The sequence below is a fragment of the Nuphar pumila genome, chromosome 9 (genome assembly GCF_984573655.1).
Source record: "Nuphar pumila chromosome 9, dmNupPumi1.hap1.1, whole genome shotgun sequence".
NCBI lineage: Eukaryota > Viridiplantae > Streptophyta > Magnoliopsida > Nymphaeales > Nymphaeaceae > Nuphar > Nuphar pumila.
Genome location: NC_143257.1, coordinates 48,565,205 through 48,576,320, shown reverse-complemented (window position 1 = coordinate 48,576,320; position 11,116 = coordinate 48,565,205).

The following is an 11,116-nucleotide window of genomic DNA, read 5'->3' as shown; positions in this document are numbered from 1 at the left end:
TTCTGACATAGATCTAAAAATTATAGTTGTTTATGCGGATTTCAAAGAAATGATGATAGATACATGTTAGAATTTATTTTGAATCATAAATATGAATATGCACAGTTCTATTTTTGAAAAACTAAGCAAATGAACAAAAGCGTAAAAATGAGCTCAAAAAGTGAGAAAAAGCATGCGTTAGGTTGTTTGGATAATTCCACAATCCTTAGTAGATAGAACTTAGATGTAAGTTGAAACTTTTAATTCCATTTTCGAAAAGGAGAGTGGAAAACTTCGTGATCCTAAATAACTGAGAACAAATACAAGTTGAAATGTTTGACTCTCATGTTATAAAGGTGAATGAAGGAAGTCACTTTTATGTCTTAGTTGATATCTTTTGGTATGTATTGAAAAAGTATAGAAGATATTGACATTGTACAAGGCATAAAAGCAGACCACACGCAAGCTATAAGAGAAGAATAAGTGTGCAAAAAGAAAAAGCGTGAAAAAATGAAAAAAAGAAAAAGAAAAGAAAAGAGCTTAAAAAGAAAGAAAAGTTCAGTGCTTAGAAGTGTGATTGAGAAAACCTCTGCAGAAAACATATGAGTGAGGATAAGTAAATAATAATATGTTTTTATTGGATTTTCTAAGAATAAAACATAAATATTTGTGATTTTTAGAAAAGTGAAAGAAATTCTTTTTTCTGTGATGGTATATAAAAGACTCTAATTATGTCTTGATTTTTTTTGTAACATGAAATATTTGTGAAAACAAAGTCTTTAATTACCTACTGCTTATGAGGATGTGTAATATTATGCATACACGACAGAGATGTTTGTGGGTAGCATCACTGCAAACCCTCACGAGACCATACTCGTCCACTGGGGTAACCCAGGGGTTGAAAGGGCTTGTTGCATAAGCTAAATGCAACCGTGATTCCTACGAAAGTGAGTTAGGTGATAGTTTTCATTTCATGCATTTTTCTAGTTTGCTCGAGTACTAGCAAAACATAAGCATGGGGGTATTTGATCATGCATATATTTCAAGGTAATTTAACATTAAATATGCATGATTTTATGAAAAAAATGTTTTAAAAACCCAATTTTATGCTAGTTTTCGTTAAAGGAGCCAAATTGATTTCAAAACAGAAAATGTATGAAAAATAGCTTTATTTGTATATTTTAGTATGTATTTTGATGTTTGATATTAACATAGTAGTTTTAGTTTTAGTTTTTATTAAAAAAAAATTAATAAATAAAAAAAATAAAATAAAAATTAGAGTTAAAAATAGAGTTAGATATATTTTGAAATGAGGTTAGTGTAAATAATTTTAGATTAGAGTAGTTAGTGAGTTTGAGTTTTTTTTAGTAAATAGTTTGTTTTTTTTTTTTAAATAGTTTTTTTTTTACAAACCATTATTCGGTTTGATTTCTTTAAATGAAAACTGAAAAAAAAATAATAACCAAAGCGGCTGGAACCGGTTTGGATTTTTTTTAAAACTGAAACATTTTCTGTTACAAACCGGTTCCATCCGGTTTGGGATCTTTAAAAACCCAAGAAACAAAAAAAATCGGGGTCTTCTCCTGTGCGCCAGATTCTTCTTTTTCCCCTCTTTTCCCTCTCTTTTTTGCCTCTACCACCGGCCATTCTCCCCTCCTTCTTCCTCTTCTCCCTAGTTCTCTGTTCGTTCACGCCGGTGGAGGTCTCGCACTCGGATGAAGGCATACAGGAGGAGGCCAACTTCTTTTCTAATCCTTCCAGGTGATTCACAGTAAGCAATTCTTCCTCTTCTTTTTCTTCTTCTTCAGAACTTCTTCTTCTTCTTCTTCTTTTTCTTCTTCTCAATCTTTTTCTTCTCAGCATAATCTGGTTCTTCCCCTTCTTCTACTCTACCTCTCCTCCGTCCTTCTTTCAATCGTTCATATTTCTGTTAGCATATTAGATTAGCATATTTTGTTTGCTGAAAAATAAAAAAAAATAATGAAAATAAACACTTGTTTATCGGATATTGATTTCGGTTTCTGTTTCATTCCTGTTGTCCGTCTTGTTCATCTCTAGTTTTTTTTTTTCTGTGTTTTTCAATTGTTGATTAAAGTTTCTGTGTAATTCATCGTAAATTTTCTGTTTTGCATTCAAGTGATTTTCTGTTTGTTTGTTTTGTTCGTTGATTTGATTTTTTTTTGTGTTTTTTTTTTATTGTTTCTCATTCAGCGCACCTCCTGTTTCTTCCCTCTCTGCATTATTTTGTGTTGTCATTCAATTTTTTTCTCTGCTTTTACTTCAGCACGATCTCCTGTTTTGATTAATAGTTTGGTTGTAGTTTTCTTTTTCCTATGTTTTTTTTCTTTTTCTTTCCCCAATTAGAATCCGATCATTCGCTGATCGTGAATACATTACATTTGTTGGTTACAACATCTAATCAGAGTCTCACTATGGTATCTGTGTGGTTTTACTGAGAGAGCCGGCACTTTTGAATTCATCAGATCTCAAATTTGGGTGATCAAGAGCTACTGAATTGAAAGATCGTGCATGTGTGAATCCAGATCTAATTCAGCATCTCTGTTGCTGATCCCTTTTCCACAGATCAATTCATCGGTAGTGGCATTTTCATCTAGCATTCATTTACACATACTTTACATTCTTGTGAAAATTTGTTTCTATCACATTCAACCATCAACAACATCTGATCTGCTTCAGCATGACCCCCGTGAATTCAACACTGATTCACTTGAAATTTAATCCTTGCTGCTGATTTAACATAAGACTCCCATCGGGTCTATTGTGAAGAGTTGTTGCTGGAACCCCTTGTTCCGCCGGAAGTCCTGTTAGTGCCAGATGTTGGAAACAATAAATGTTTTTTGAAAGTTACTGTTGCAGGTGGAAGTATTGTGTAAGCAAGAGTAAGATTGGAATATAAATGCTATATAGTGTGTGAATAGTCCTATTAGTGCCATGGATCTTTTTACAGCAAGAGATAGTGAGAAGGCCTAATTCGGTTTGAATTTTGATTAGTTGTTTTGAAACTAGATTTACTTAGTAGATTTGAAATGATGAGCATTAGGTAATAGCATTGTAATACTTAGCTAATTAGTAGATAGTTATACTTCATTAAGAACATGTTAGTTAGTTTTCGATATTATGTTTAGTCTTAGAATTAACTAGTGAATTGTCGTCAAGTTTACATAGTTATTGTCATTTAGATTTTTTTTCCATATGGTCTTTTATTGTTTTTAGCATTAATTAGCATATTCTGCGTAGTGTAGTCTTTATTGGTATCTTGTGCTGCTCGTGTTCTTTTGAATTGTGCAGGATAGCACAGGATTGGAGCGGAAGTGATTACGTGACACGAAGTACAAAGAGTAGAGCTTCTTTTTACTTTTCAGTTTAAAATTAGGAATTTAATTGGGTTTGTAAATATTGCACTTTACGCCCTCTGCGAAGGGTATTCATTTGTTGTAATAGTTAATTGTTTTTACTTTTCTTGAACATTTTACATTTCAATAATTCAGCAATAAAGAATAGTTTAGATTTGTGTACTTGAATACGAAATATTCCCGTTCCCTGAGTTCGACCCGGTCACATCCACTAGTGAGAACCGGTTTTTATTATTTGATGTCTGGTTTTCACATGTTTTTCATATAAAAATCTTTTCAAAATTACAACGATTTAAAAGAAGACATCAAATTTTTGGCGCCGTTGCCGGGGAACGGCGTAATATTAGTATTCACTTTATTGCCTAGTGTTTGTGTTGCATTTAGGTTTAGAACCACGTATGCGCATATCTTAGAGACGAGCTTACTTTTCTGCACAGCCCACCTACTAGGACTCCTTTAGTGGTGACTGTGTACGATTGGTACCGTACACATAGATTTTATATTTCTTATGCATAATCTCTATTATGTAGAACTGCGTGGTGTTTGTTTAGTTTTTGTTGTTTTTAGTTTACTCGCTTTGTGGTTTGCGTGGTTTGTCCGCTTAGTGCGTTAGTTAGGTAGAAAACCCAAAAATTAGGACGAGTGTTACACCGGTCTACTTCAAGGTGTACGCACAGGCAATGATCACTCGACCCGAGCTAATTGAGTCCCGAGTTTCTTGCTAGGAGAACTCATCATCTTATGACCATGGCCGAGAATCGGTTGTTGTTCTGTACCCTTAAGGAGTACTTCATGCCCACCATATACACTCCCACCTCCTGCATCACGAGACCTGATGTTGGAGCCAATCAATTTGAAATAAAGGCTAGTATCATTCAAATGTTACCATCATTTCATGGCCTAAGCAACGAAGACCCATATAGTCATATTGATGATTTTCTGGAGATCTGCTCGACAGTGCGGATCAACAACTTTGGAGATGATGCATTGAGGTTGACGTTGTTTCCGTTCTCTCTCAAAGATAAAGCTAAACATTGGCTAAAGGCTCTCGATACGGTTCAGATTACCACTTGGGAAGGAATGCAGCGCAAATTTCTTAAAAAGTACTTCCCAATTGGTAAGACGAATCAGTTTCGTAAAGCCATAATCAGTTTCTCGCAGATTGAAAGAGAACAATTCTACGAGACTTGGGAGAGGATGAAAGATCTTCTCCGCAAGTGTCCCCACCACCAGGTGCCTCGTTGGCAACTGGTGCAGTATTTTTACGATGGCCTGACCGAGAAGGACAGGCAAATAGTGGATTCATCATGTGGGGGCACTTTTATGCTAAAAAGTGAGGATGAAGCGTGGTCGCTTTTTGAGACATTGAGTGAAAATTTGATGCACCATGCGACAACTTCACGGTTCGATAGGGCTGCACCTGCACAGGATAGTACTAAGAAGGCAGGTATTTTAGAAATAGGGATAAACCTTGAGTTAAGCAACAAGGTAGACCAACTGTCCCAGAAATTAGATCAGTTTTTGTTGGGTCCCTCTCCTGTCATACAGGTGTGCGCGTTGTGTGCGAGTCCTGCACACCATATTTCACAGTGCCCAGTTGCGCCACAGTATCCTGAGTTTGTCCAAGAGCAAGCTCAGATGGCTCAAAACTTCGCTAGGCCCGCACCCAATCCATTTTCCAAAACTTATAACCCGGGCTGGCGAAACCATCCCAATTTTTCATGGCGCAACTCACAGATCCAACCCCCTAACCCTTCCCAGAGTCAACCCAGTCAAGACAGTTATACACCTGGATTTCAGAGATCCAGTTATCCCCGATCGTGCCCTTGAAGATTCGAGTTTTTCAAAACTTGGGTTCTTCCATTTTTATCATTATTTTAAAGATTCGGGTTCCGACTCGGGTTTTTCCTTTTTATATATCGTTTGAAGTTTCGAGTTTCGACTCGGACTTCCTATCGGATTCAATGCTCATGTTGGAACCGATCGTGCCCTTGAAGATTCGAGTTTTTCAAAACTCGGGTTCTTCCATTTTTATAATTATTTTAAAGATCCGGGTTCCGACTCGGGTTCTTCCATTTTATATATCGTTTGAAGTTTTGAGTTCTGACTCAGATTTCCTATCGGATTCAACGCTCGTGTTGGAATCGAACGTGCCCTTGAAGATTTGAGTTTTTCAAAACTCGGGTTCTTCCATTTTCATAATTATTTTAAAGATCCGGGTTTCGACTCGGGTTTTTCCTTTTTTGAAGTTTCGAGTTCCGACTCGGAATTCCTATCGGATTCAACGCTTGTGTTGGAACCGATCGTGCCCTTGAAGATTCAAGTTTTTCAAAACTCGGGTTCTTCCATTTTTATCATTATTTTAAAGATCCGGGTTCTGACTCAGGTTTTTCCTTTTTATATATCGTTTGAAGTTTCGAGTTCCGACTCAGACTTCCTATCGGATTCAACGCTTGTGTTGGAACCGATCGTGCCCTTGAAGATTCGAGTTTTTCAAAACTTGGGTTCTTCCATTTTTATCACTATTTTAAAGATCCGGGTTCTGACTCGGGTTTTTCCTTTTTATATATTGTTTGAAGTTTCGAGTTCCGACTTAGACTTCCTATCGGATTCAACGCTCCTGTTGGAACCGAACGTGCCCTTGAAGATTCGAGTTTTGCAAAACTCGGGTTCTTCCATTTTTATAATTATTTTAAAGATTCGGGTTCCGACTCGGGTTTTTCCTTTTTTGAAGTTTCGAGTTCCGACTCGGAGTTCCTATCGGATTCAACGCTTGTGTTGGAACCGATCGTGCCCTTGAAGATTCAAGTTTTTCAAAACTCGGGTTCTTCCATTTTTATCATTATTTTAAAGATCCGGGTTCTGACTCAGGTTTTTCCTTTTTATATATCGTTTGAAGTTTCGAGTTCCGACTCAGACTTCCTATCGGATTCAACTCTTGTGTAGGAACCGATCGTGCCCTTGAAGATTCAAGTTTTTCAAAACTCGATTTCTTCCATTTTTATCATTATTTTAAAGATCCGGGTTCCAACCTGGGTTTTTCCATTTTATATATCGTTTGAAGTTTCGAGTTCCGACTCGGACTTCCTATCGCATTCAACGCACTTGTTGGAACTGATCGTGCCCTTGAAGATTCGAGTTTTTCAAAACTCGGGTTCTTCCGTTTTTATCATTATTTTAAAGATCCGGGTTCTGACTCGGGTTTTTCCTTTTTATATATCGTTTGAAGTTTATAGTTCCGACTCAGACTTCCTATCGGATTCAACGCTCGTGTTGGAACCAAACGTGCCCTTGAAGATTCGAGTTTTTCAAAACTCGGGTTCTTCCATTTTTATAATTATTTTAAACATCCGGGTTCCGACTCGGGTTTTTCCTTTTTTGAAGTTTCGAGTTCCGACTCGGAGTTCCTAACGGATTCAACGCTTGTGTTGGAAACGATCGTGCCCTTGAAGATTCAAGTTTTTCAAAACTCGGGTTCTTCCATTTTTATCATTATTTTAAAGATCCGGGTTCTGACTCGGGTTTTTCCTTTTTATATATCATTTGAAGTTTCGAGTTCCGACTCGGACTTCCTATCGGATTCAACGCTTGAGTTGGAACCGATCGTACCCTTGAAGATTCGAGTTTTTCAAAATTCGGGTTCTTCCATTTTTATCATTATTTTAAAGACCCGGGTTTCGACTCAGTTTTTTCCTTTTTATATATATCGTTTGAAGTTTCGAGTTCCGACTCAGACTTCCTATCGGATTCAACGCTTGTGTTGGAACCGATCGTCCCCTTGAAGATTCAAGTTTTTCAAAACTCGGGTTCTTCCAGTTTTATCATTATTTTAAAGATCTGCGTTCTGACTCAGGTTTTTCGTTTTTATATATCGTTTGAAGTTTCAAGTTCCGACTCAGACTTCCTATCGGATTCAACGCTCGTGTTGGAACCGAACGTGCCCTTGAAGATTCGAGTTTTTCAAAACTCGGGTTCTTCCATTTTTATAATTATTTTAAGGATCTGGGTTCCGACTCAGGTTTTTCCTTTTTAGAAGTTTCGAGTTCCAACTCGGGTTCCGACTCGGATTCAACGCTTGTGTTGGAACCGATCGTGCCCTTGAAGATTCAAGTTTTTCAAAACTCGGGTTCTTCCATTTTTATCATTATTTTAAAGATCCGGGTTCTGACTCAGGTTTTTCCTTTTTATATATCGTTTGAAGTTTCGAGTTTCGACTCGGACTTCCTATCGGATTCAACGTTTGTGTTGGAACTGATCGTGCGCTTGAAGATTCGAGTTTTTCAAAACTCGATTTCTTCAATTTTTATCATTATTTTAAAGATCCGGGTTCCGACTCGGGTTTTTCCATTTTATATATCATTTGAAGTTTTGAGTTCCGACTCAGACTTCCTATCGGACTCAACGCTCGTGTTGGAACCGAACATGCCCTTGAAGGTTCGAGTTTTTCAAAACTCGGGTTCTTCCATTTTTATCATTATTTTAAAGATTCGGGTTCCGACACGGGTTTTTCCATTTTATATATCGTTTGAAGTTTCGAGTTCCGACTCGGACTTCCTATCGAGTTCAACGCTCGTGTTGGAACCGATCGTGCCCTTAAAGATTCGAGTTTTTCAAAACTCTGGTTCTTCCATTTTTATCATTATTTTAAAGATCTGGGTTCCGACTCGGGTTTTTCCATTTTATATATCGTTTGAAGTTTTGAGTTCCGACTCAGACTTCCTATCGGATTCAATGCTCCTGTTGGAACCGAACGTGCCCTTGAAGATTCGAGTTTTTCAAAACTCGGGTTCTTCCATTTTCATAATTATTTTAAAGATCCGGGTTCCGACTCGGGTTTTTCCTTTTTTTAAGTTTCGAGTTCCGACTCGGTGTTCCTATCGGATTCAACGCTTGTGTTGGAACCGATCATGCCTTTGAAGATTCAAGTTTTTCTAAACTCGGGTTCTTCCATTTTTATCATTATTTTAAAGATTCGGGTTCTGGCTCGGGTTTTTCCTTTTTATATATCGTTTGAGGTTTCGAGTTCTGACTCAGACTTCCTATCGGATTCAACACTTGTGTTGGAACCGATCGTGCCCTTGAAGATTCGAGTTTTTCAAAACTCGGGTTCTTCCATTTTTATCATTATTTTAAAGACCCGGGTTCCGACTCAGGTTTTTCTTTTTTATATATATCGTTTGAAGTTTCGAGTTCCGACTCAGACTTCCTATCCGATTAAACGCTTGTGTTGGAACCGATCGTGCCCTTGAAGATTCAAGTTTTTCAAAACTCGATTTCTTCCATTTTTATCATTATTTTAAAGATCCGGGTTCTGACTCGGGTTTTTCCTTTTTATATATCGTTTGAAGTTTCGAGTTCCGACTCGGACTTCCTATCGGATTCAACGCTTGAGTTGGAACCGATCGTGCCCTTGAAGATTCGAGTTTTTCCAAAATCTGGTTCTTCCATTTTTATCATTATTTTAAAGACCCGGGTTCTGACTCAGTTTTTTCCTTTTTATATATATTGTTTGAAGTTTCGAGTTCCGACTCAGACTTCCTATCGGATTCAACGCTCGTGTTGGAACCGAACGTGCCCTTGAAGATTCGAGTTTTGCAAAACTCGGGTTCTTCCATTTTTATAATTATTTTAAAGATTCGGGTTCCGACTCGGGTTTTTCCTTTTTTGAAGTTTCGAGTTCCGACTCGGAGTTCCTATCGGATTCAACGCTTGTGTTGGAACCGATCGTGCCCTTGAAGATTCAAGTTTTTCAAAACTCGGGTTCTTCCATTTTTAACATTATTTTAAAGATCCGGGTTCTGACTCAGGTTTTTCCTTTTTATATATCGTTTGAAGTTTCGAGTTCCGACTCAGACTTCCTATCGGATTCAACGCTTGTGTAGGAACCGGTCGTACCTTTGAAGATTCAAGTTTTTCAAAACTCGATTTCTTCCATTTTTATCATTATTTTAAAGATCCGGGTTCCGACCCGGGTTTTTCCATTTTATATATCGTTTGAAGTTTCGAGTTTTTCAAAACTCGGGTTCTTCCATTTTTATCACTTTTTTAAAGATCCGGTTTCTGACTCGGGTTTTTCCTTTTTATATATTGGTTGTAGTTTCGAGTTCCGACTCAAACTTCCTATCGGATTCAACGCTCGTGTTGGAAACGAACGTGCCCTTGAAGATTCGAGTTTTTCAAAACTCGGGTTCTTCCATTTTTATCATTATTTTAAAGACCCGGGTTCCGACTCAGGTTTTTCTTTTTTATATATATCGTTTGAAGTTTCGAGTTCCGACTCAGACTTCCTATCCGACTAAACGCTTGTGTTGGAACCAATCGTGCCCTTGAAGATTCAAGTTTTTCAAAACTCGGGTTCTTCCATTTTTATCATTATTTTAAAGATCCGGGTTCTGACTCAGGTTTTTCTTTTTTATATATCGTTCGAAGTTTTGAGTTCCGACTCAGACTTCCTATCGGATTCAGCGCACGTGTTGGAATCGAACGTGCCCTTGAAGATTTGAGTTTTTCAAAACTCGGGTTCTTCCATTTTTATAATTATTTTAATGATCCGGGTCCCGACTCGGGTTTTTCCTTTTTTGAAGTTTCGAGTTCCGACTCGGAGTTCCTATCGGATTCAACGCTAGTGTTAGAACCGACCGTGCCCTTGAAGATTCAAGTTTTTCAAAACTCGGGTTCTTCCATTTTTATCATTATTTTAAAGATCCAGATTCTGACTCGGGTTTTTCCTATTTATATATCGTTTGAAGTTTCGAGTTCCGACTCGGACTACCTATCGGATTCAACGCTTGTGTTGGAACCGATCGTGCCCTTGAAGATTCGAGTTTTTCAAAACTCGATTTCTTCCATTTTTATCATTATTTTAAAGATCTGGGTTCCGACCCGGGTTTTTCCATTTTATATATCGTTTGAAGTTTCGAGTTCCGACTCGGCCTTCCTATCGGATTCAACGCTCGTGTTGGAACCGATCGTGCCCTTGAAGATTCGAGTTTTTCAAAACTCGGATTCTTCCATTTTTATCATTATTTTAAAGATCCGGGTTCCGACTCGGGTTTTTCCTTTTTATATATCGTTTGAAGTTTCGAGTTCCGACTCGGACTTCCTATCGGATTCAACGCTCGTGTTGGAACCGATCGTGCCCTTGAAGATTCGAGTTTTTCAAAACTCGGGTTCTTCCATTTTTATAATTATTTTAAAGATCCGGGTTCCGACTCGGGTTTTTCCATTTTACATATCGTTTGAAGTTTTGAGTTCCGACTCAGACTTCCTATCAGATTCAACGCTCGTGTTGGAACTGAACGTGCCCTTGACGATTCGAGTTTTTCAAAACTCGGGTTCTTCCATTTTTATAATTATTTTAAAGATCCGGGTTCCGACTCAGAGTTCCTATCGGATTCAATCCTTGTGTTGGAACCGATCGTGCCCTTGAAAATTCAGGTTTTTCAAAACTCGGGTTCTTCCATTTTTATCATTATTTTAAAGATCCGGGTTCTGACTAAGGTTTTTCCTTTTTATATATCGTTTGAAGTTTCGAGTTCCGACTCATTCTTCCTATCGGATTCAACGCCTGTGTTGGAACCGATCGTGCCCTTGAAGATTCGAGTTTTTCAAAACTCGATTTCTTCCATTTTTATCATTATTTTAAAGATCCGGGTTCCGACCCGGGTTTTTCCATTTTATATATCGTTGGATGTTTCGAGTTTTGACTCGGACTTCCTATCGGATTCAACGCTCGTGTTGGAACCGATCGTGCCCTTGAAGAT